This window comes from Muntiacus reevesi, chromosome 16, assembly GCF_963930625.1.
Source record: "Muntiacus reevesi chromosome 16, mMunRee1.1, whole genome shotgun sequence".
NCBI classification, from domain to species: domain Eukaryota; kingdom Metazoa; phylum Chordata; class Mammalia; order Artiodactyla; family Cervidae; genus Muntiacus; species Muntiacus reevesi.
Window position 1 is genome coordinate 42,401,817 of NC_089264.1, and position 24,438 is coordinate 42,426,254.

Here is a 24,438-nt window from a genome sequence, read left to right on the forward strand (position 1 = left end):
TTCCATTCTGAACTCTATCTTCCATGATGGCTGACTCCTCCAATTAGCAGAAGAGGCAAAGTCTCTGCACTTGAAAAGTCTGTTCCATCTACTTCACACTCTTCTCTGCCCTCACTCAGCAGTTGCTTTTTTCTGTTTTCAATCCAAATATATGTTTTCTCATTTATTCTTAGTACACATTCATCTGCCAAGTTAAATACGGTCCAGAGAGCTATTATCAGTTCCTCTGACTATTTTTAAGGGTAAAGGGAGGTCCTTCGTAAAGGCTTCATTTATATTGTTGCTTGTGTCCTGGCTCAAGTTGATGAATGACAAACAGTGACGTAAATGAAGATTTTTAGATGATTTTGCTGAGATTACACTCCAGTTACTGGCTTGGAGCAAATAGAATCTTTTACCAAAATATAAGCTACAGTGACTAATGCTGACCAAGAATAAACCAGAAAGAGCATTAGATGTAGAAATAGAATGAGTAATTGCTCTGAGTTAAAATAAAACATTTTCTTTGCAGATGAGTCTAACTCCATGTAATTTTTAATGTAAGGGGGAAGCAACGTCCTGTGGAGAATATTTGTGAAATCTTTGGAAAGTGGAGGAGAGCAAAAAGCTGAGCTTTAGGAGCGCACCCTAGTGACCGGTTCAACAGCGCCTCTCTCCCGGTGGCTGGAACTGGCAAAGCCTTACTGGAAGTAGAATGCTAATAGGATACTAGAAAGAGATTTTGTGCAGCATTGATTAAAATGGCAAGAAGAAAGAGCCCCTAAAATATTCTCTCTCATTTCCTTTTTAAATTTGTGGGTAGCCATATATGTGACTGATCATGCAAGGATATGGGTTATTCTAGCAAAACACTAATCTGACACATATTTTATAAAATTCCTAATAGACTTCCTGTTGATGAACTAAAGCTAGCAACCACTGTGCTGAGTCCATGATATACATCTCCAATATTTGTGACAACCCTGTCCTTTTAGAGATAAGGAAATTAGGACTCAGAAGAGCAAAGACTTTACCCAAGGCCACAAATAGAATTACCCCAATTCCAAAATGCCATTGACATGGGACTCACCACTGATTTCATAACTGCTTTATAGGGACCAACAAAAAATACACTTCATTAAATGGATAGCTCTGTCGTAAGATCAATTGAGCTTTCAAAAACATTAAAATTTGAAGGGAAAAAGGAGCATCTGGAATATGCAGAACTATAACAGAACATCAGCCCTGAGGAAAGGCTTCATGTCAAGGTCTTTCTGATCCCAAGACTCAACATCTCTCCATGACAGCCTTCTTGCTCGCTGCTCTGAGCATCAGGACCAACAATAGCAGGTCGCACTGAGACAGAATCAGTACCACTTAAATCAAGAAGGCAAGAGCCACCCTCCAGGGCTGCACTAATACAACATCCCAGGCTGCCTGTGCTACCCAGCGCTTGAAATTGAGATTCGCTATAAGGTAATCTGCACTAGATTTCAAAGACTCAGTACCAGAAAAACAAGACTAAAATGTCTCCTTAATGCTTATTTATTTTGATTACATGTTGCAATGATAAAATTTTAACTTTATATTGAATACAGTGTAATATTAGGTCAATTTCACCTGTTTCATTGCATTTTTTAAATGTGGCTACTAGAAAATTAAGATTACATATGTGGTTCCCATAGCATCTGCATGGAAGAGCATTGCTCTAGAGTAGGGATGAGCAAAATGATAGCCCACTGGCTTAATCCTGCCCACCAGCTTTTTTTGTAAATAAAGTTTTATTGGTACACAACCACCTCTATTTGTTTATGTAGAGTCTTTAGCTGCTTTAATGTTACAGTGGCAGAGGTGAGTCGCCACAAGGGTCATTTGGACCACAAAGTTGGAAGTAATTATTGCCCAGCCCTTTTCAGAAAATGTTTGTTGATTCCTGACCTAAAGGATGGTTGACTTTGGCAGAGAAGCAGCCTGGGTCCCAAGAGCCGGGTCTCAACAGAGCAGAGTTGAGTTGCTCTCCCAACCTGCACCATCTTCCTTCAAGTAAAGTGTTACATGAGACAGAAATGAATTTAAATCTTGTTTCAGGCTATGTGTTTTTTGGTTTCATTGCAATAGTTCAGTATTTACCCTAAAATGTGTGGGATGCCTCCAAGGTGAAGCTGCAGGAAGAGATCCCCAAAGATGGAATTTAGGATAGCAGGGAGGAATACAAGAAAAGACATTTCCGAAGCTTTGCATGGTGGGGCTTGGGCCTAGAATGTTCATTGTCACCACAGACTGTGAGCCTAGAACAAAAGATGAAAACTTCTTCTGGGCTTAGCACCTAATTCTTAGAAACCAGTGAAAAATAGGGATCTTAGAAGTTAATTGCCAGTTTTTACCCAGTGCTCATTCTCTTGGCATTTTAAACCCCTTTATCACCAGGCTACAGCTTATGTAAAGCCCTCAGTAAGAATGACTGGAGAAGGAAATGGCAACCCACTCCAGTTTCTTGACTGGGAATTCCCATGCACAGGGGCGCCTGGCAGGCTACAGTCCACGGGGTCACAAAAGAGTCAGACCCAACTTGGAGACTAAACAACAAAGAAGAATGATAGTGTGTTCGGGAACTGTCTCCAACGTGGGCAATCAGCTCTTTCTTCCAGGCTTAACCAGGGCTGAATATCTGGACTCCCCAGGGGAGCGTCCCCTAATGGGAAATGTCCAAACACATCAGCTGGGTGGTCTTTCCTCTGCCCTGTGACCGAGCTCTCCTTTCACTCCTCTGCCAGCCAGCTTTGAACAGAAGCATGTCCCCTTCACAGCACACTGACAGTGCAGTTATTTACCTGCATTCCCAATGACAGCAAGCCTGGGGAATAAATTCTCTCTCTGACATGCCTGAGAAGACAGCCTCTTCAGCTGATGGAAGAATTAACCTTCTAAACTGAGGGCCGTATTACCAAGCATAGCTTGCAGCCCTACAAGCCCACTCCCAGCCCTCTCCTTTTTTCTTATTATGTAAAGAATGCCACAGTAACATATGGAACTGTTTTCATGAGCATTCAGATCAACTTTGCAAATGGTCACCCATTAAAGGAAGGCAAAATATGTTCAGGGCAGGTAGGGGAGAGTGGATATGAGCACAACCTATGTTCAGTTTAGTTCAGTCACTCAGTCGTGTCCGACTCTTTGCGACCCCATGAATCGCAGCACGCCAGGCCTCCCTGTCCATCACCAACTCCCAGAGTCCACCAAAACCCATGTCCATCGAGTCAATGAGGCCATCCAACCATTTCATCCTCTGTCATCCCCTTCTCCTCCTGCCCTCAATCTTTCCCAGTATCAGGGTCTTTTCCAATGAGTCAACTCTTCACATCAGGTGGCCAAAGTTTTGGAGTTTCAGCTTCAACATCAGTCCTTCCAATGGACACCCAGGACTGATCTCCTTTAGGATGGACTGGTTGGATCTCCTTGCAGCCCATGGGACTCTCAAGAGCCTTCAACACCACAATTCAAAAGCATTGATTCTTCGGCGCTCAGCTTTCTTCACCATCCAACTCTCACATCCATACCTGACCACTGGAAAAACCATAGCCTTGACCAGATGGACCTTTGTTGGCAAAGTAATGTCTCTGCTTTTTAATATGCTGTCTAGGTTGGTCATAACTTTCCTTCTAAGGAGTAAGTGTCTTTTAATTTCATGGCTGTAACCACCATCTGCAGTGATTTTGGAGCCCAAAAAATAAAGTCAGCCACTGTTTCCCCATCTATCTACCATGAAGTGATGGGACCAGATGCCATGATCTTAGTCTTCTGAATGTTGAGCTTTAAGCCAACTTTTTCACTCTCTTCTTTCACTTTCATCAAGAGGCTCTTTAGTTCTTCTTCACCTTCAGCCACAAGGGTGGTGTCATCTGCATATCTGAGGTTATTGATATTTCTCCCAGCAATCTTGATTCCAGCTTGTGCTTCATCCAGCCCAGCGTTTTTCATGATGTACTCTGCATATAAGTTAAATAAGCAGGGTGACAATATACAGCCTTGACTGGTTCCTATTTGGAACCAGTCTGTTGCTCCATGTCCAGTTCTAACTGTTGCTTCCTGGCCTGCATACAGGTTTCTCAAGAGGCAGGTTAGGTGGTCTGGTATGCCCATCTCTTTCGGAATTTTGTCCAGTGTCCCAAATTATCCATCCATTTGGAGGTGGTGCTGTTGTAGATGGGCTTCCCAGGTGGCTCAGCAGTAAAGAACCCGCCTGCAATGCAGGAAACACGGGTTTGATACCTGGGTCTGGCAGATGTCCTGGAGGAGGGCATGGCAACCCATTCCAGTATCCTTGCCTGGAGAATCCCAAGGACAGAGGAGACTGATGGACTAACAGTCCATGGAGTCACAAAGAGTCAAACATGACTGAAGCGACTTAGCACTCACGCACACTGTTGTAGATATGTAGAAAACCCATATTTTGAGTTTGGCCACCAACTATACTCTCCGATCTGTAACAAATTCAAAAGTGGTGTTTCATGAACTTTCATTTCTCCTACTTGCACTCTGGGGGGTAAAACTGATAGAGAAAAGGCTAGAAAGAGGGAGATACTAGAAACTGACGTGGACATCTGTGTGGCCACCTGAGGGTCTTGAGAGTGAACTCCGCTTCCTGGATCCTTTCCAGGGGAAACTGGAAGTTTTATTTCCATTGGATAAGGCTGATACCATGTGTGAAGATATTCTTCTTCAGGCAGTAACTCCCCAGATTCCTATTTTCCCTGCTTCTCTCCCTGATTCCTGCTTCTCTCCCTGAGTCCTATCAAATTCTTGAGTGCAACTATCAACTGTATTCTAATCACTTGTTCCCATTTGTCTCAAAAGATCAGAAATCCAGGTGCTATGCCTTTGTTTCTCCTCATCTTTACAGTCCTACTCCCTCAAACCTAGCCAATACTCCCCCAACCTTTTCCTCAGGCCAACCCTCAGCAATTCTGGCCTCTCTCCAGAGCCTCCTAACTGTCCCTCTGCCTCCAAATGCCTCATGAACTTCCTCAAACAGAACAAATCTTTCCACAATTCTGCTTGCAAATCCAAACTAACTGTCTGTTGTCTAATCTCAGGATGGCACGAAAACCCTCTAACTCCATCTGACTTCTCCCCTTTGACCTTCCCTCCCTCCCCCAGCAAATGCCTTACTGTTCCTTAAATGTACTCATAGGCCTCCACGTATTTACACACCTTCTTTCTGCCTGGACCCCTCCCTTCGCTACTGGGTAAACTCCTATTCATTCTTCAGGACACAATTTGAATATCATCCTCTTTAGGATCTCACTGACAACTCCTGGCAGAATGGTCTCTTTCTTGTCTGGTTTCTTGCTTTCCTTGGCCCTCAGCTTTGCTATAAAAGTCATCTATCACATTGTACCATATCCATTGCATGATGTGAGATGCTATAGTTTCCTGGTAACTCAGTTGGTAAAGAATCCCCCTGCAGTGCAGGAGACCCCTGTTCGATTCCTGGGTTGGGAAGATCTGCTGGAGAAGGGATAGACTACCCACTCCCGCCCAATAGTTAAATAGTAGTCTCAATATTATTCATTTAGCCATGTTTTCTTTCCTTTTATATTATGTTTATCCAAAAAACAACAACAACAACAACAACAAAAAAAACAAATCTTATTCACGAGAACTTCTGGGCTTCCTTAGGAAGTGCCTCTTAACTCCCTAATCTAATGAAGTGCCCCTCCCCAGGGTTTGCCTAACAATACTCTGTATTATCAATATAATTCACTGTGCAGAATACCTAAGCTCTTGGTTCTCTCGACTATGCCTCTAGACTGCCAACTCCTTAAGATCAGGTATTTTTTATTATTATTCATTATTTTATATCCCAATTACCTAGTGAGTGCCATGCCTTTCTCAAGCTAGGTGCTCAATGAATATTTGTTGATTTGAATTGAGTTAAATTGAATTGAACTGAACCAAATCATATTGGATTAGATTGCTAATAGTTTATAGATTGAGATGTCTTTTCTCAGCAAATTGGCTTCCTTTCTGTACCATTCAGGCTCCAGCCAGGTAAACAAAAACTAATCTAAGTATTTAAAACAGAAGGAATTTTATACAAGGGATTGTCTGCCCAGTTGATGAAGGAGCTGAAAAGCCAAACAGACGACGGTTAAACACAATATTGTGATTCATAAGAAATACATATGTGGTCATTCGGATGACCAAGATGTGCTTCTCAGATAGATCTGGCCTTCAGCCACAGTTCCTGGCTCCCAAAACCCTTGGAATTTTCTGCCAGCACAATTAGGTTTATGCTAATGAAGGTGACTTCTGGATCCCACCCCAGGGTGGAGACTGGTTGCCAGGAGAACCAAGCATGTGATTGAAACCTTTTGTCCCACACCCTGACTTCTGAGGAAGGGTGAGGGGTTTGAGGTGGTATCAGTAGCCATTGACCAGTGATTTAGTCCATCATGACTATGTAATGAACCTCCATAAAACCCTGAAAGAATAGCTTTTTGCCACCTTTCGGAGAGATTTCATGTGGAGAACCAGAAGGCTTCCATGAGCTGCCATGTGGGGCCCCAAGTTCCACCAGGACACGAGCTCCTTTGTTCAGGACTCTGTGTCTCTTCACCTGGCTATCAACTCATATCTTTTAATGTCCTTTTATAATAAATTAGTAATCTAGTGAGTAAACAGGTTTTCCTGGGTTCAGTGAACCATTCTAGCAAATTAACCCAAACCAAGGTGGGAGTCACCAGAACCTCCGTTTTGCAGCCCGTCACTCAGAAGCACAGGTGAACACTTGGGGTTGCAGCTGGCATCTGAAGTGGGGGGTGGCCTTGGGGGACCTAGCCCTGTACCTGTGGAATCTGATTCTTACCTCTGGGTAAAGGACAAGGTAAATTCTTGGACACTTGCTGGTATGCAAGAGTTGCTTGTTGGTGTGGGGACGCCTTCACACATACACGTTCAAACTGGGTCCAATCATCATTTCGGTGAGTCAACAGCTAGGCTGGAGAAACAAAGGGAGGAGGTGGTATTACCAAAGCCCAGGGCCAAGGTCCTCTCACAAAATCATGGTAGACACCTGGAGGATGATGTCATGGAGAAAATGCAGCCACTTCAGGGAGCATTAGGGACCTAGAGGGGTAAGAAGTAACCTGAATCTGTCTTCTTTCCACTCTCATGGTTCCTACCAGTGCCTCCCACTGACTCAAGCCCACCAGGATCAACTGTTCTGGAGCCTGAGAAGCACAGCCTCTAATACAGAACAGACAAAGAAAGACAGTGAATTCTAGAGCAGCGAAACTGATACTTTTATTGTTCTTTTTCAGCTTAACAATAATATTTATTTCTAAATAGAATAACTAGGGAAATGAGATATGGAAGTCAACAAGAGAAAAATCAACCCATAGTGGAAGGCAAATTAACAGACTTCAGCTACTCCTTCTAATGGGTTCCCATCTCCTGCAGCCTAGCAATCAATAGGGATGGCTAAGTGCTTGGGGAGCCAGGAGTGGGAAGCGGGGCTGGCCATGACAAGTCAAGCATGACTGCAATTTCATTAAAGACCCGGGGGTGACATCCACCATCAATTTGTTTTTCCCAGAATTTTGCTCTGAGTTGGTGCTTTGTGGAGATAGATGGTTGGAATACTGGGCAGTGAGAGGGCAGAAAAGAAAGTCAAGGGCTCTGATAACATCCAACCTGTTGTGTCTCAGACTGGGCCAGGCTTCCACATTAAAGAGAAGAGAAAAGAAGAGCCCGAGTATATAAGAAGATGACTAGGAATGCATAGTGAAGCTCTTGACTTGAATGCTCCAAATTAGGATTCAGAGGAAGTATGGGAGAGACTTCAAGAGCTTTGTTTTGGGAATTGGGAATTGGAAAAAGAACATGGTCAGTTTTAAGCTCAGATGCTAACTTGCTGTGTACAGTTGGACAAATCACTCAACTTCCCTATGACTTAGTTCTCTCATTTGGAAAATGGGAAAAATGAGTAACACCTGTCTCCAAGGACTATTGTAAGGGTTAAATGAGATAATACTTGTGAGGTACTCCACCTTACAGTCAGCATTCAGGAAATGTTGGCTGCTACTCTTTCAGGTGTTGTTTTAGTATACTGGGTGGGTCTTGAGAGCATGCGCTGCCTGAGATGTCTTTTCTGCCTGAGATGTCTTTCTCCTTTGTCTCCTCCCTCTTGATAACACCCATTCCTCCTTCAAGATCAAGCCAAATGTCATCTCCTCCAAGAAACCTTCCCAGATCCCTTCAGGTCTGAGTTGGTGACCCTTGTCTGTGTTCCCATGGCGCTTTGTTTTTGTACTTATCATAGCAATTGCACTCTGCTTAGTGGACCATGAGAAACTGCAAGCCTGGAATTGAATTTTTTGATTCTACTTCTCCTGTCCCTACAGGACATAATACATGCTCAAACAAAAGAAACAAAAAAGAATGCCTATGTGGGTAAAGGAATTCTATAGTATAAACACAGGAGTCCCTGGAAAATGCCTCCTGCTTCCATAAATGGCTTTCCCAGTTCCTAAAATCTGCCATCAGAGATTTTCCTTCTAGCCAAAGACTGATCCCATTTAAATCCCGTATATACTTCCCCCAACCACCACCTTCCACTGGAATGTATGCGATTTTGTTGTTGTTCAGTCACTCACTTGTGTCCAACTCTCTGTGACCCCATGGACTGCAGCACACCAGGCCTCCATGTCTCCACCATCTCCTAAAGTCTGCTCAAACTCATGTCTATTGAGTTGGTGATGCCATCCAACCATCTCATTCTCTGTCATCCCCCTCTCCTCCTGCCTTCAATCTTTCCCAGCATCAGGGTCTTTTCTAATGACTTGGCTCTCCATATCAGGTAGTCAAAGTATTGGAGCTTCAGCTTCAGCATTGGTCTTTCCAATGAATATTCAGGATTGATTTCCTTAAGGATGGACTGGTTTGATCTCCTTGCAGTCCAAAGGACTCTCAAGAGTCTTCTCCAACACCACAGTTCAAAAGTATCAATTCTTTGATTTTCAGCCTTCTTTATGGTCCAACTCTCACATCCATACATGACTACTGGAAAAACCATAGCCTTGGCTAGACAGACCTTTGTTGACAAAGTAATGTCTCTGCTTTTTAATATGCTATCTAGGTTGGTCATAACTTTCCTTCCAAGGAGTAAGCATCTTTTAATTTCATGGCTGTAACCACCATCTGCAGTGATTTGGGATTCCAAGAAAATAAAGTCTGCCACTGTTTCTATTGTTTCCCCATCTGTTTGCCATGAGGTGATGGGACCAGATGCCATGATCTTTGTTTTTTGAATGTTCAGTTTTAAGTCAACTTTTTCACTCTCTTCTTTCACCTTCATCAAGAAGCTCTTTAGTTCCTCTTTGCTTTCTGCCATAAGGGTGGTGTCATCTGTATATCTGAGGTTATTTGATATTTGTCCCGGCAATCTTGATTCCAGCTTTCATTTCATCATAGAAAACTAATCAAACTGATCACATGGGTCACATCCTTGTCTAACTCAATGAAACTATGAGCCATGCCGTGTAGGGCCACCCAAGAATGTATGTGATAGGTTCTCATGAAGTATTTGAAGAATTAATTTAGAGGTTGAGTTCTTTAGGAAAAAAATTCAGACATCAGCATATCAGAAAAGAAGTGATGTGGGAAGAAAATAGAGGGTAATCCTCACTGAGGACCTCCTACTACACCCTAGCCCCTTCCCCACAAAACAGATTGCAGGAAAAAGGAACTTTCTTCTGGGTCCTCTGCTGCTGCCTCTCGGGCATCCTCTGGCCCTTCCAGACCTCCTACCTCATCTCAGGAGGCTCCTGGTGCCTTGGACCACTCCATCCTTTCAGGAGGACAGACCTGGCTGAAGAACAATACTTAACCACAGGAATGGTGATATAAAATGAAGAAAAAGCCCATACTGTGTCCCAGGCACTTTACACACAATTCACTGACATCTCCAATAACCCTGAGAGGTAGATGTCATTAGTTCCATTTACAGATGAGGAATGCGAGGCTCAGAGACAGTAACACTGCCCAAAATCACACAGCAAGTAAGTTACGGAGTGGACACATCACACCAAATGTCACTGAGGCCCGTGGTGAGTGCATATATTTTACTTGCTGTATCTGGCCACCTGGGCTTCTGATTCTGATGATATTGTTCAATTGTATTTCAGATGTAAGTTATTCTTATATTTTGAAGTTCTTATCGTTTAGAGAGGCCCACTGATAAGCTTCCCTGGTGGCTCAGATGGTAAAGAATCTGCCTGCCATGCGGGAGACCTAGGTTCGATCCTTGAGTCAGGAAGATCCCCTGGAGAAGAGAATGGCAACCCACTCCAGTATTCTTGCCTGGAGAATCCCATGGACAGAGGACGCTGATGGGCTACAGTCCCCGGGGTTGTAAATGGCTGAACATGACCGAGCGACTAACACTTACTTACCTATCTGGCCACCTCGCTCTATTTCAATGGTTGTGTAACGGTACCTGCCTCACTGCCCTGTTAAGTTCATAATGAGGAAAGTTTGCTGGCATCTTTCTTCTTAGTACTATTGTACTATGTGCTATGTTTCTAAGTTTGCTTTTCTGTTTCCAAGTTCCCAGGTTTATGTGCTATCTCTCCGCCAATTTTCTACACCTTCTTCTTCAAAACTTTTAAAGGGTTATCAAGTACTGGGCCTGTGCTGGTGTGGTGTACAGTAATGATACACAATAGGGAAGAAACACTGTGGAAACATTTTCTTTAAATGCACACAGACTCATGCAATAAGAGAGAGTGGTGGGTGAAATGCTAAGAAGAGATGGCATTACATTTAGACCAAAGGCTGGGAAATGCAGCCTTGCTAGGTGACAGCCTGTCAAGACAGCCTTACCTAATGGATAGCACAAGCATTATTTGGAGACACTTACTGCAGAATCCAATGGGGTAAAGGCACCAAAGGTGAACAAAATATCATCCTTCATGGGCAGAAACAGAGGCAGTGACAGAAAATAAATTGCTGGAGAAGTATCTCTTAAAGAAGAGTAGGTTTAAACATTTGCCTGACTGGAGTAGCAGAGACTTCTCGGATTTTTATCAACAGGAGAGCTGGAGCTGAGTCAGTGAAATTTGTATGTTTCTTTTCGGGGTGGGAGGGGCATGGCATGTTGTATAAAAATATTAAAATGTAGGACAATGTGTTTAACCTCAAATCAATAGTTTGGGAGCAATACAGGATAATGTGACATTAATAGAGTATAATACTGAAGACCACAAGCGCTAGGGTTGAATTCTAACTTCAGATATGACTAGCTACGAAATCATGGTAAGTTACTGAACCCTTCTGTAATAGTCAGGAAAGAATAGGCTCTGCTCTAGCAACAAATGTGCCCAATAGCTTGGTCTGATTTCTTGTTCATGTGCCAGCTTGGACACCGATGCTGGATGGCTCTGCTCCAAGCAGGGACTCAAGGGATTCGAGCTCCTCCCATCTTTTGACACACAGCCTCTGAGGTTGCTGCGAAGGGGAAGAGAGTGTGGTAGACAGGCAGTGGGGTTTAAGGCCAGACCTGAAAGTGGTATCATCACTTCTGCCCATTTGCCATTGGCCAGGCCGAATGGGATGGCCCCACCTAACTGCCACAGGAGCTAGAGAAGATGGTCCTCCAGTGTGAGCACAGAAAATGGTCTCTGCCACACTGTCTGAGCATCTTCACAAAGGAAGGGATGCAGCCCACCAACATAGCTGCTCTGTAATTGCCTGCTCATGCAGAGGTAGTTACAATTATTTGTAACTGAGCTGAAATAAGTATACATGATATCTCATAAAATTAGATCTGGGTTACAGTCAAATTCATAGAGAAAGAAAGATGGTGGTTACCAGGGGCTGGGAGGAGGGCGAAATGGGAAGTTCTTGTTTAATGGGCATAAAAACTTCCCACTTCCTGCTCCTCTCAGCCCCTGGTAACCACCATCTTTCTTTCTTCAGTTCTATAAGATGAAACCAGCTCTGGAGATGGATGGTGGTGATATCTGTACAGCAGTGTGAATATACTCAATGCTACCAACCTCACACTTAAGAGTGGTTAAGATGGTAAATTTTATGTTATGTCAATTTTACCACAGTTTTTTAATTAAATCATTTTAAAATTAGGTTTGGATAACTCCAAGGTCTGAGTTAACCTGGCTCAGAGCAGAGTGAGGGCTGGTTGATGGTACTTGTGTTGGATGACAACTTGATTCTGGATCTAAAATTCTCAGGATACTAAGGAAACTCTTAGGTGACTAGCTCTTTTTTCTTAAAAATGGTGCTTAAATTTCTTAAGGTCTATTGCAAATGCAAAGTCACTCATTACTAAAAAAGGAAGAAGAAGTAGCAGGAATCCCAGTCATCCCTTTCCCCAGGCTCCCCCAAACTGCTGACTTGTCTCTATCTCTGCACCTTCCCTCCATCCAGGTTACCTCAGGACTTAAGCCCAGCTCCAGTCCCTCCAGCCGGAGTTCCCAGATCTGGCTGCACATCAGATTCACCTGGGGAGCTTTAAAACCATACCGATGCCCAGGCTGCAGCTCAACTCAATTAACTCAGCCTCTCTAGGGTGGGACCTGGGCACCAGTGCTATTATAAAAGCTCCCCCGCGGATATTAATGTGCATCCTGGCTGAGAACCGCTGACTACAGTCTGGTCTGGCTTCTTCCCAGCTGCCTTTCTGCAGAGCTTCTAAAAGCAGGCAGTTTGAAGATGATCAGGCTTCAGTCTCATCTCGGTCACTCCTGTGTGGTCTCAGGTACATCCTATAACCTCACTGGTCCTTAGTCTTCTCATCTGTATAATGGGGGCAATGAGAGTGATGAGATAGTGTCTCATCTGGCACTCATTTTAAGTGATTCATAGATGATGATACATGTTATTATGAAACCTTCTATTACTGTTACTTCCTGGGGTAGGGTTGAACCTGCTGTTTTCCTACAGGGATTCTTTATCTTGCAGTCTGCTGCCTGCCCCACTGGGATCCCTCAGATTCTGTCAGAGTTGAGGAAGGGGTCATCTCCTTTAGTTCCTTAACGGGCCCCCTCCCTCTACCAGTCACCTGTGGCTCCCTTCAGACAGTGCTCTACCTCAGAACTTTCTAAATCCTGTTAGGCAAAACCAAACATGAATATAAACAATCAAATACAATCTTCCTGGCATGCACCTGCCTAGAAGTGTGACAGGAATTTTTTTTTCGGGAGGGGGGGCCCTTTAGCAGCGGCTTACAGGACTTTGTTCAGGCTGGTTTGAGGTTTAGGATGCACAGAAGAGTAACAGGTTGGGGCTGATCTGAGTTAAGCCAGGTCTGGTTCCTAATCTCCCTAAGTAAACCCAATTCAGACAGACTGAGACACAGGCATGCTGGGGCCAGACCCCTGGGACTGTTGAAAACGTCAGGGCAATGGGGGCTCAGAGGGGTGGAGGCTAGGAACATGCCCCAGGAGGTATCCTTGGGATAGAGTGACCTTGAACTTGGTCACAGCAGCAAGAGAAGCCCAGAAGCAAGGTTGCCAGGATGCTGTGACCCTCTGCCTGTTCTCAGACATTGTAGCAGGTTGAGGTTTATTCTTTGCTTTATTTATTATATGTACAATTGAATACAAGTCATTGAAAAAGACTCTGATGTCGGGAAAGATTGAAGGCAGGAGAAGGAGATGATAGAGGATGAGACAGTTGGATGGCATCACCGACTCGATGGACATGAGTTTGAGCAAGCTCTGGGCGTTGGTGATGGACAGGGAAGCCTGGTGTGCTGCAGTCCGTGGTGTCTCAAAGAGTCGGAAATGACTGAGCGACTGAACTGAACTGAACTGAAAGTATAAGTCAAGCCCCCATCTACCAGAGTCCTTTTCTTAAAAAGATCTTTTAGAGGGTTAGGTGGAGGGAGGCAGGAGTTCTTGTCCCAAAGCATCTCTGGAGGGCCCTTTGGTGTCCAGTTCTCACTGGTTAATGCTGACGCACCCATTGTCTAAGACACCTGGCACCTCCAGAAGGTAGTAGCCTCCCAGAAACTCATGTTTGGCACATCACTTTGGAGGTGCTACCCCTGCCAAAGGAACTGGGGTGAGGCGTCTCCTGCCACTCTCCCAAACATTCCCTCCAGTTGTTAACTTCCCTCCCAGTTCTGCCTTTTAATGTCACTCACTTGACCATCAGTGCCTCTGATTCCTCATCGATAAAGGAAAATAGTAGCCATTGTGTCTTCCTCACGGGATCAGATTGCTGTAAAGAAGAAATGAGTTGTTATAAAGTCCTTGGCACAGAGCCTATCAACAAGCATATGCTGCGTATGTACTCACTCTTGCTGATGTTGCTGAATCCTCAGAATGTCCCCGACCCTCAACAACTCCCCAAGCCTTCCCATCCTCCCTGCAGCCCTTAGCCTACTAATCTAAGCTTTCAAAAACAGTACCTCTTCCTTCTGTTCCAAGGGTAACAAAAACACTTACCCTCAAGAGTCCACATTTCCAAGCTCTGCTTCTCACTAAAAAAAAAAAAAAAAAAAAACTTTTATTTTTGCCAACTCATCTACAATTGCAAGGACAAACAAAAACTGGTACCTCAACATCTTCACCAGCAGCTGAGAGCCCAAGGAGAATCCAGTTCTCCAAGAAGAAAAGCAGGCCATTTATTCACTTGTTCATTTCGTATTAAGCTAAGCACTTGCTGTATGCCACTAAGACAGTCCCCCTGCCCTCAAGGAGATGGCAGCCTGGGACAGCGTGCTCAGCTCTGGGTGTATCTTATCATCACCAGGGGAGTTTTAGAAAGTGCCGGTGCATCCAGGGCCAGTAAATCAGAATTTCACAGGGTGGGACCCAGGTCTCAGTATTTTTAAAGTTCCCCAAAGGAATCCAATGTGTAGCCAAGCAGAGAAGACAGCCAGTGATCTAACAGGACTGGCAGATAGAAGTGATTTCCAGTTCAGTATTGCTAGAACAGGCAACTGACACACAGTATGAGAATTAAATCACAATAAAGATGTTAAAAACAAGTCAAAAAAAAAAAAAAACAAGTCAATAGGCAAGGGTGGGGATTATGGGAGCCCAGGGAGGGCTACCGGATTCCAACTAGGGATGGGGGTTGGACTCGGCGAAATCTCCCAAAGGGGAACTTCTCTCGGCTTAGGTATCAGCAGGAGTCAGACATGCTAAGATAATGAAGGGAAAAGTGTGCATTTAATTCTCATTTCTAAAGCAACAGCCCCTTATATTATTGACAGTATAGGACACACTGCATAATTAAGTCTGTTAATGAGTATTAATAAAATTGGCACTTTTTTCACTTAGATTAACACTTCTCAAGCCTCAGGAATAGCTTTTGGTGGTTTAGTTGCAGTCTACCTGGAACTCTAGGAGAAGAAGTCTGATGTGTGAGCAAAAAAAGCAAGTTCTGAACTAGGAAGTCTCAGAGGCAGCTTTGACTCATCCATTCCTTCATCCCTGAGTCCAAGCAGTCAGCAGTGATTTTAGGTCTCTGTGGTGAATAGACCCCAGATTCGGCCCCAGTAATTCCTCCTCTTCCGTGTTTGCATGCCACCCCTCACATCAAATGGTGGGAGCTGGGACTTGCCTGTTGGTCCGGTGGTTAAGAATCTGCCTTCTAAGGCAGGGGACGTGAGTTCAATTCCTCATCAGGGACCTAAGATCCCTCGCACTGCAGAGCAACAGTCTGTGAGCCACAAAGAGAGTTCATACACCACAACGAAAGATGCTGCATGCTACAACTAAGCCCTGATGCAGCCTAATTAACTATTTTTTTTAAAGAATTAAAAATTTGTATATATACGTTTAAAAAAACAGGTGGGATCTGTTTTCCCTCCCCTGGGATCTAGACTGGCCTGTGACTTGTTTTAATCAGTGGAAAGTTGTGGATGTAACTTTCTGAACTTCTGAGCCAGGCCTGAAGAGGACTGGCAGGTGTTAATTTCTCTCTCTGAAGCCCAGATGCCATGCTGGAAGGAAGTGCAGGCTAGTTGACTGCATGACAGAGCTTAGGCATGGAGAAAGGCCATGAAAGATGCCATGGACTGAATCGCATTTCCCTAAATTTCATGTTGAATCCCTAGGGTGACTGTATTTGGAGATAGGACCTTTCCAGAAGTAATTAAGATTAAAAGAGATCATAAGGGTAGGGCCCTGATCTGACAACAGTGGCTGACTTTATTTTGGGGGGCTTCAAAATCACTGCAGATGGTGACTGCAGCCATGAAATTAAAAGACACTTACTCCTTGGAAGGAAAGTTATGAACAACCTAGACAGTATATTAAAAAGCAGAGACATTACTTTGCCAACAAAGGTCCAACTAGTCAAGGCTATGGTTTTTCCAGTGGTCATGTATGAATGTGAGAGTTAGACTATAAAGAAAGCTGAGCACCGAAGAATTGATGCTTTTGAACTGTTGTGTCGGAGAAGACTCATGAAAGTTCCTTGGACTGCAAGGAGATCCAACCAGTCCATCCTAAAGGGAATCAGTCTTGAATATTCATTGGAAGGACTGATGTTGAAGCTGAAACTCCAATACTTTGGCCACATGATGCAAAAAACTGACTCATTTGAAGGGACCCTGATCCTGGGAAAGATAGAAGGCAGAAGGAGAAGGGGACGACCGAGGATTAGATGGTTGGATGGCATCACTGACTCACTGGACATGAGCTTGAATAAACTCTGGGAATTGGTGATAGACAGGGAGGCCTGGCGTGCTGTGATCCATGGGGTCACAAAGAGCTGGACATGAATGAACACCTGAACTGAACTGAATGTCCTTGTAGTGACTCAGATGGTAAAGAGTCTGCCTGCAATGTGGGAGATCTGGGTTCGATCCCTGGGTCAGGAAGATCCCCTGGAGAAGGGAATGGCAACTCACTCCAATATTCTTGCCTGGAAAATTCCATGGATGGAGGAGCCTCGCGGGCTACAGTCCATGTGGTTGCAAAGAGTCAGACATGACTGAGGGACTAACACATTCACTTTCAAGAGGAAGAGGAGAGAACAGAGCTCTCTCTCCCCACGCATACACCAAGGAGAGACCACATGAATGTACATCAAGAAGGTCCACAAGCCAAGAACAGAACCCTTATGAGAAACCAAACACTGCCAGAAATTCCTTAGACTTTCCAGCCTCCAGAACTGTGAGAAAATACGTTTCTGTTAAGATTGTCAGTCTATGGTATTTTTTAGGGTAGCCTGAGCAGACTAATACTAAGATGAGAGACCTACTTGGAAGTTCCAGGTCTAGCCAAGCTCCCAAGTGAATGGAGACACATGAAAAACCCTGAGTGAGATTAGCAGAAAATCACCCAGTGGAACCCTGACAAAATATTTAACCTACAAAATTATGAGGAAATTAATGTATCACTTAGTTTAGCCACTAAGTTTTGGAGTCTTTTGCTTTATAACAATAATAATTGAGGCTTAGGTGGTAATGAATCTGCTTGCAGATTCTTGCCTGGAAACCAGGGTTCTTGCAGAACCCAGGGAGACCAGGGTTTGATCACTGGGTTGGGAAGAGCCCTTGGAGAAGGAAATTGCAACCTACTCCAGTATTCTGGCCTGGAGAATTCCATGGACAGAATAGCCTGGCAGGCTACAGTCCATGGGATCACAAAGAGTCAGACACGACTGAGCGAACTTCACTTCACTGCAATAATAACTAAAAAAATCCTACTGTGACACCTTTTCTTTCCATTGTCTAGCATCACAGTCTGACCCAGCTAAGCCCATTCAGTCACACCCAATTATCAGCTGGGCAACTCTGAGCAGCATCCCGATAAGGACTTTTAACCTGAGGGTCATGGAATTCAAGAAGGTCCACAAAGTGGAATATATATACATATACTCACACATATAACATCTTTATTTTCATTAACCTTTAACTGAAATTTATCACTGTCTTTAATTGTGAAAAAGGCAACAAACCACAGCAGCATGAGTATTCATGACTTTGTCACTAATAGAAATCACAAATAGATTTCTTTCATATCACAGGACAATTGTTACCAAATATCCCGAAATATATTTCATGCTTATCACTACCCATTGCTATACCTTGCTATTTAAGGTGTTAATAAGGAAGCACATATATTATTATATTAATATTTTGATAGTTGTACATCTATATAATTCATTTTTTCTGTAACACTAGTATTTTTTTAATGCATTTAGAACCATTTTCCTCCAATGGTATCCATAGGCTTCACCAGACAGCTGAAGGGGTCCATGGCCCTAAAAAGGAATAAGAAGCCCTGAAACAGAGGTATGTATGGGCTAAAGTTCTCTGCACCACAAATTTCCCACCAGGTTTCATTTAGACTGAGTCCTGCCACCCACTCAAACATTTATGAGCAAATTAGCACTAAAGCACTGCCGACAACTGACTCTGGAAGTGAGATCAAGTGCTGGCTCCCTCTCTTTTCAGGAGTTTCTACAGCATCTCATCTGAAAAGTTCATTCAAGGCAAATATTCTAGTTGCCTGTTTCAGCCAACTAGAAGCTAGGAAGTTTTCCAAAAATTAAAATAAAAATAGTTTGAATAAGAATAATATAATAATGCCTAACATTGAATTGAGAACTTGCTACTTCCTACACTGTTCTAAGTAGTCACCATGAATTAACTCATTTTATCCTCACAACCACCAGATAAGGTAGGCCTATTATTCTACCCATGTTCCAGACAAGAAAACTGAGCCTCAAAAGGTTAGTAACTTGCTCAAGGTCACACAGTTCATAAGTGACAGAGCTAAATGTGGAGTACACCAATTCAGTTAATCACTACAGGAAGGACTAAGGAATTGGTATTTTTCAAAGCTTTCAGCCAGCTACAGCCAAGGTACAAGGCACAGCCAAGTCTGAGAACGCATGTACTGCTGGGCTCCCTGCATCCTTTAACTCTGTTCATGCAAAAGCTGAGTCGCTGTATAATATTTATAGCCTCTCCACACATATATAACACTACTGGTTTAACCAATGAAAAATATTAATAATTTCTAGCATCCATTATGTAAACTAACAAAGTCTCTGATATTGATCTGAGATAAAGACTGCCAAAAATGTGGAAGCCACCTCAAGGGATTGGACTTTTGATTTCAAGTGCTAACCAACCACCCTGGAGTGTTCTATTTGGAACACTTGGAAAGTTAACTGTCCTTAGAATATATATTAAAATCAACCCACATACACTTACATATTATATTACCTGTTAAAAACATGTTAGATTAACTTATAGACAACATAATGCATTGCCATTACCATTACTTCTTTCTTATGTTGAACAACATAGTTCTCTTCACCCGCCATGTAAGCACCAGATGAAGTTTCCTAAATCACTTAAATAATGATTATGTTAGCAGTCCTTTTTTTCTGCCAAATGATCAGCATATACCTTCAAGATCAAGTGGTATTTCTCTGCCCTTAAGATTAAGATAAGATCACCTCCAGCCAACTTATTCTACCCTTCCTTCTTTATCACCACCACTTTGTCTGAGGTTTTACCCTGCTTGCAAACTAGTAAGTTAGCCTGCTACAGTTTCATGGGTGCAGGCAGAAGACACGAGACCCCTGGATCAGAGACAAAGGGTTTATTATTACTCACAGCATAACCTGCAGCAGAGCATAATGGATATGACCATTGGTTCCCACGTCTCCCAGGTCCTACGGGGATGACACAGAGGGGCCCACATGGAAGCTACACATGCAGTGGATTTGCATCACAGCCAAAGAGCGTTGCACTTAGGGAATTCATCGCTTTTATGGTGAGCAGTAAGCAAACCTGCTCGTTGTTTGACAGAAGACAAGACTGCTCATTGCAAATAAAGACCCTGAGAAATGGCCCATGTCAAGAGCGATCAGGGTCTTGCATTCTTGGCCTACACAGCAGAGATGAGCAGTGCCCAAGATGAGCTGCCTCTTCCAACACCCATTGCTTTATTTTCGTCTCAGCATCTAGTTTCCCGATATGTCCCTTTAGTCTGTTCACACCCATCTCGTGGTGCAGTGGCACCTCTAGGATGTCAGGGTCCTCTCTGTCTGTCATTTATTGCTACTTCCTGAACAATGATAACACCTGACCTGACCCAGCCAGGTACTCAGTGAATGCTCCCCAAATGAATCATAGGACTGACCTCAACTTCCAACACAGGCCACAGATTCTCCACTCTGTTCAAACAGAATTCTTAGCTGCCCCCAAACATACCTGGCCTCATGACTTCTGCTTAAGAGAACTTACCTCCCCTCTCCTACTAACACAGCCTCACCCACCCCCAAAGCCTGACTCAGTCCCCCTCTTTCAGTGCCCTACCACCTTAAGTCTTCTCTTTTATCCCAATTCCAGGAGACCAGGGCTCAATTCCTGGGTCAGAAAGATCCCCTGGAGAAGAGAATGGCTACCTATTCTAGTATTCTTGGCTGGAGAATTCCATGGACAGAGGAGTCTGGTGGGCTACAGTCCATGGGGTCGCAAAGAGTTGGGCAAGACTGAGTGACTGACACTTTATCCCAAAAGCCCTCCTCTCCAGCCTCATGTATTATTATTGCAATCATCATTCTCTCTTCTCTGTCATTATTACTTAATTCCTAAAGCTTAAGAGTCTTGTTAACGGACTTCCCTGGTGGTCCAGTGGTTGACTCCACACTTCCAATGCAGGGGGCATGGGTTCCATCCCTGGCCAGGGAACTACGATCCCACATGCTGCATGGGGAGGCCAAGAAGAAAAAAGAGCCTTCTTAAATGTAAATATACCTTGGTGAGAAGAAGGAAGAGAGATGAGGCCACAGGGGTAGTAACAAGCTCCGGATATCTGTGTTGCTACTTACTAGCTGTGTGACCTTAAACAAGTGGTCTAACCCCTCTGTGCCTTAGTTTTACCACCTGCAGAATGGAAATAATGACCATAGCTACCTCTGAAGGTTATTCTGAGGATTAAATTAACTGCTTTATGGAGAATACGTAGAAGAAGGCTTTGGGGTTATTTGTGGCATGCCTACTACCTACCTAGCTGGATGCTTTACATGCATTCTGGGGAGGCTCCTTGGGAAATGCCCCACCCCATCCAAATGCTAGCCCCTTGAAAGAGCAGAGGCTTAAAATTCCAGTTCTCCTGCATCCCCTACAGGTCTCACTCTGCCCCAGAGCACAGGATTGCTGAGGGAAGGGACGTAGAGTATGCTCCCAAGTAAAGTCAAGCCTTTCATAGAAACGGGAGGCATGTTCACCAAATGCACACCCAAAACTAGAAAGGACTGTCTCATGACTTTGATTATGGTCAGAGAGAAGCACCTTGTTGAACCAAATAGGGAGCAGTTACCCCACACTTTAGGTCTGGTAATAGAAGCAGGAGGTACAGTGGGTACTCTTAGAGTTGGATTTTTCTGGGCTGAGAAAGTCAAGTATATCTAATCAGGTCTAGACTGGCCTGAATTGGTCTTTCTTCTTTAATACCATTTTACTAAATAAAAAGAAAGTAGATGTTCACAGAATTTCACAAGCATCTGAACTTATATCATCCCCCTTAACCTTTACAATGCTAGGAGGCAAGCATTTCCACCAGCCTCGTCATCCTCCCATTTTGGAGAGGAGGAAACTGAGGCACGGTTGTTCTTGTTGTTGTTCAGTCACTAAATCGTGTCTGACTCTGCGACCTCCTGGACTGCAGCAGGCTAGGTTCTTCTATCCTCCACTATCTCAAGGACTTTGCTCCAATTCTTCTCCAATGAGTCGGTGATGCTATCTATGCATCTCACCCTCTACTGCCCCCTTCTCCTGTTGTCTTCAATATTTCCCAGCATCAGGGTCTTTTCTAATGAGTCAGCTCTTCACATCAGGTAGCCAAAGTATTGGAGCTTCAGTGTCAGTCTTTTCAATGAATATTCAGGGTTGATTTCCTTTAGAATTGACTGGTTTGATCTCTTTGCAGTCCAAAGGACTCTCAGGAGTCTTCTCCAGCACCGTAATTCAAAAGCATCAGTTCTTTAGCACTCAGCCTTCTTCATGGTTCAACTCTCACATCCATACACGACTACTGGAAAAACCATAGCTTTGACTACACAGACCTTTGTCAGGAAAGTGATATCTCTGTTTTTTAATATGCTGTCTAGTTTCATCATAGCTTTCCTTCCAAGGCGCAAGCATCTTTTAATTTCATGGCTTCAGTCATTGTCTGCAGTGATTTTGGAGCCTAAGAAAATAAAATCTGTCACTGCCTCAACTTTTTTCCCTTCTATTTGCCATGAAGTGATGAGACCAGGTGCCATGATCTTTATTTTTTGAATGTTGAGTTTCAAGTCATCTTTTTCACCCACTTCTTTCACCGTTATTAAGAAGCTCTTTAGTTCCTCTTCACTTTCTGCCATTAGAGTGGTGTCATTTGCATATCTGAAGTTATTGATATTTTTCCCAGCAATCTTGATTCCAGTTTGTGACTCATTCAGCTTGGTATTTCCCATGATGTATTCTGCATAGAAATTAAATAAGCAGGTGAAAATATACAGCTTTGACATATTCCTTTCCCAATTTTGAGCCAGTCAGTTATTCCATACCTGGTTCTGTTTGCTTCTTGACCTGAATACAGGTTTCTCAGGAGACAGGTAAGGTGGTCTGGTAATTTCCATCTCTTTAACAAATTTCACTTGGTTGTGATCCACACAGTCAAAGGTTTTAGCATAGCCTTTCAATGAAGCAGAGTAGATGTTTTCTGGAATTCTCTTGCTTTCTCCATGATCCAACTAAAGTTGGCAATTTAATTTCTGGTTCCTCTGCCTTTTCTAAACCTAGCTTGTGCACATGGAAGTTTTCAGTTCACAAACTGTTAAAGCCTAGCCTGAAGGATTTTGAGTGTAACCTTGCTAGTATGTGAAATGAATGCAAATGTATAGTAGTTTAAACATTCTTTGGCATTATCCTTCTTTAGGATTGGAATGAAAACTGACCTTTTATAGTCCTGTGGCCATTGTTGAGTTTTCCAAATTTGCTGACATATTGAGTGCAGCACTTTGACATCATCATCTTTTTGGGTTTTAAATAGTTCAGCTGGAATTCCATCACCTTCACTAGCTTTGTTCATAGTAAGGCCCACTTGTCTAAGGTCCACTTGACTTCACACTCCAGGATGTCTGGCTCTAATTGAGTAACCACACCATCATGGTTATTCAGGTCAATAAGAACTTTTTGTATAGTTCTGTGTATTCTTGCCAACTCTTCTTAATCTCTTTTGCTTCTATTGGGTCCTTACCATTTCTTTCCTTTATTATGCCCATTCTTACATGAAATACTCTCTCAGTTCAGTTCAGTCACTCAGTCATGTCAGACTCTTTGCAACCTCATGAACCACTGCACGCCAGGCCTCCCTGTCCATCACCAACTCCTGGAGTTTACTCAAACTCATGTCCATTGAGTCAGTGATGCCATCCAACTATCTCATCCTCTGTTGTCCCCTTCTCCTCCCACTTTCAATCTTTCCCAGCATCAGGGTCTTCTCAAATGAGTCAGTTCTTTGCATCAGTTGGCCAAAGTATTGGAGTTTCAGCTTCAACATCAGTCTTTCCAAAGAATATTCAGGACTGATTTCCTTTAGGATGGACTGGTTGGATCTCCTTGCAGTCCAAGGGACTCTCAAGAATCTTCTCCAATACCACAGTTCAAAAGCATCAATTCTTTGGTGCTCAGCTTTCTTTATAGTCTAACTCTGACATCCATACACGACTACTGGAAAAACCATGGCTTTGACTAGACAGATCTTTGTTGGCAAATTAACGTCTCTGCTTTTTAATACACTGTCTAGGTTGGTCATAGCTTTTCTTCCAAGGAGCAAGTGTCTTTTAATTTCATGGCTGCAGTCACCATCTGCAGTCATTTTGGAGCCCCCCAAAATAAAGTCTCTCACTGTTTCCATTGTTTCCCCATCTATTTGCCATGAAGTGATGAGACCAGATGCCATGATCTTAGTTTTCTGAATGTTGAGTATTAAGCCAACTTTCTCACTCTCCCCTTTCACTTCCATCAAGAGGCTTTTTAATTCTTCGCTTTCTGCCATAAGGGTGGTATCATCTGCATATCTGAGGTTACTGATATTTCTCCTGTCAATCTTGATTCCAGCTTGTGCTACATCCAGCCCAGCATTTCACATGATCATAGGGATTTGATTTAGGTCATACCTGAATGGCCTAGTGGTTTTCCATACTTTCTTCAATTCAAGCCTGAATTTTGCAATAAGAAATTTATGATCTGAGCCACAGTCAGTTCCAGGTCTTGTTTTTCCTGACTGTATAGAGCTTCTCCATTTATGGCTGCAAAGAACATAACCAGTCTGATTTTGGTATTGGCCATTTGGTGATGTCCATGCATAGAGTCCTCTTTTGGGTTGTTGGAAAAGGGTATTTGCTGTGATCAGCCTGGTTTCTTGACAAAACTCTGTTAGCCTTTGCCCTGCTTCATTCTGTATTTCA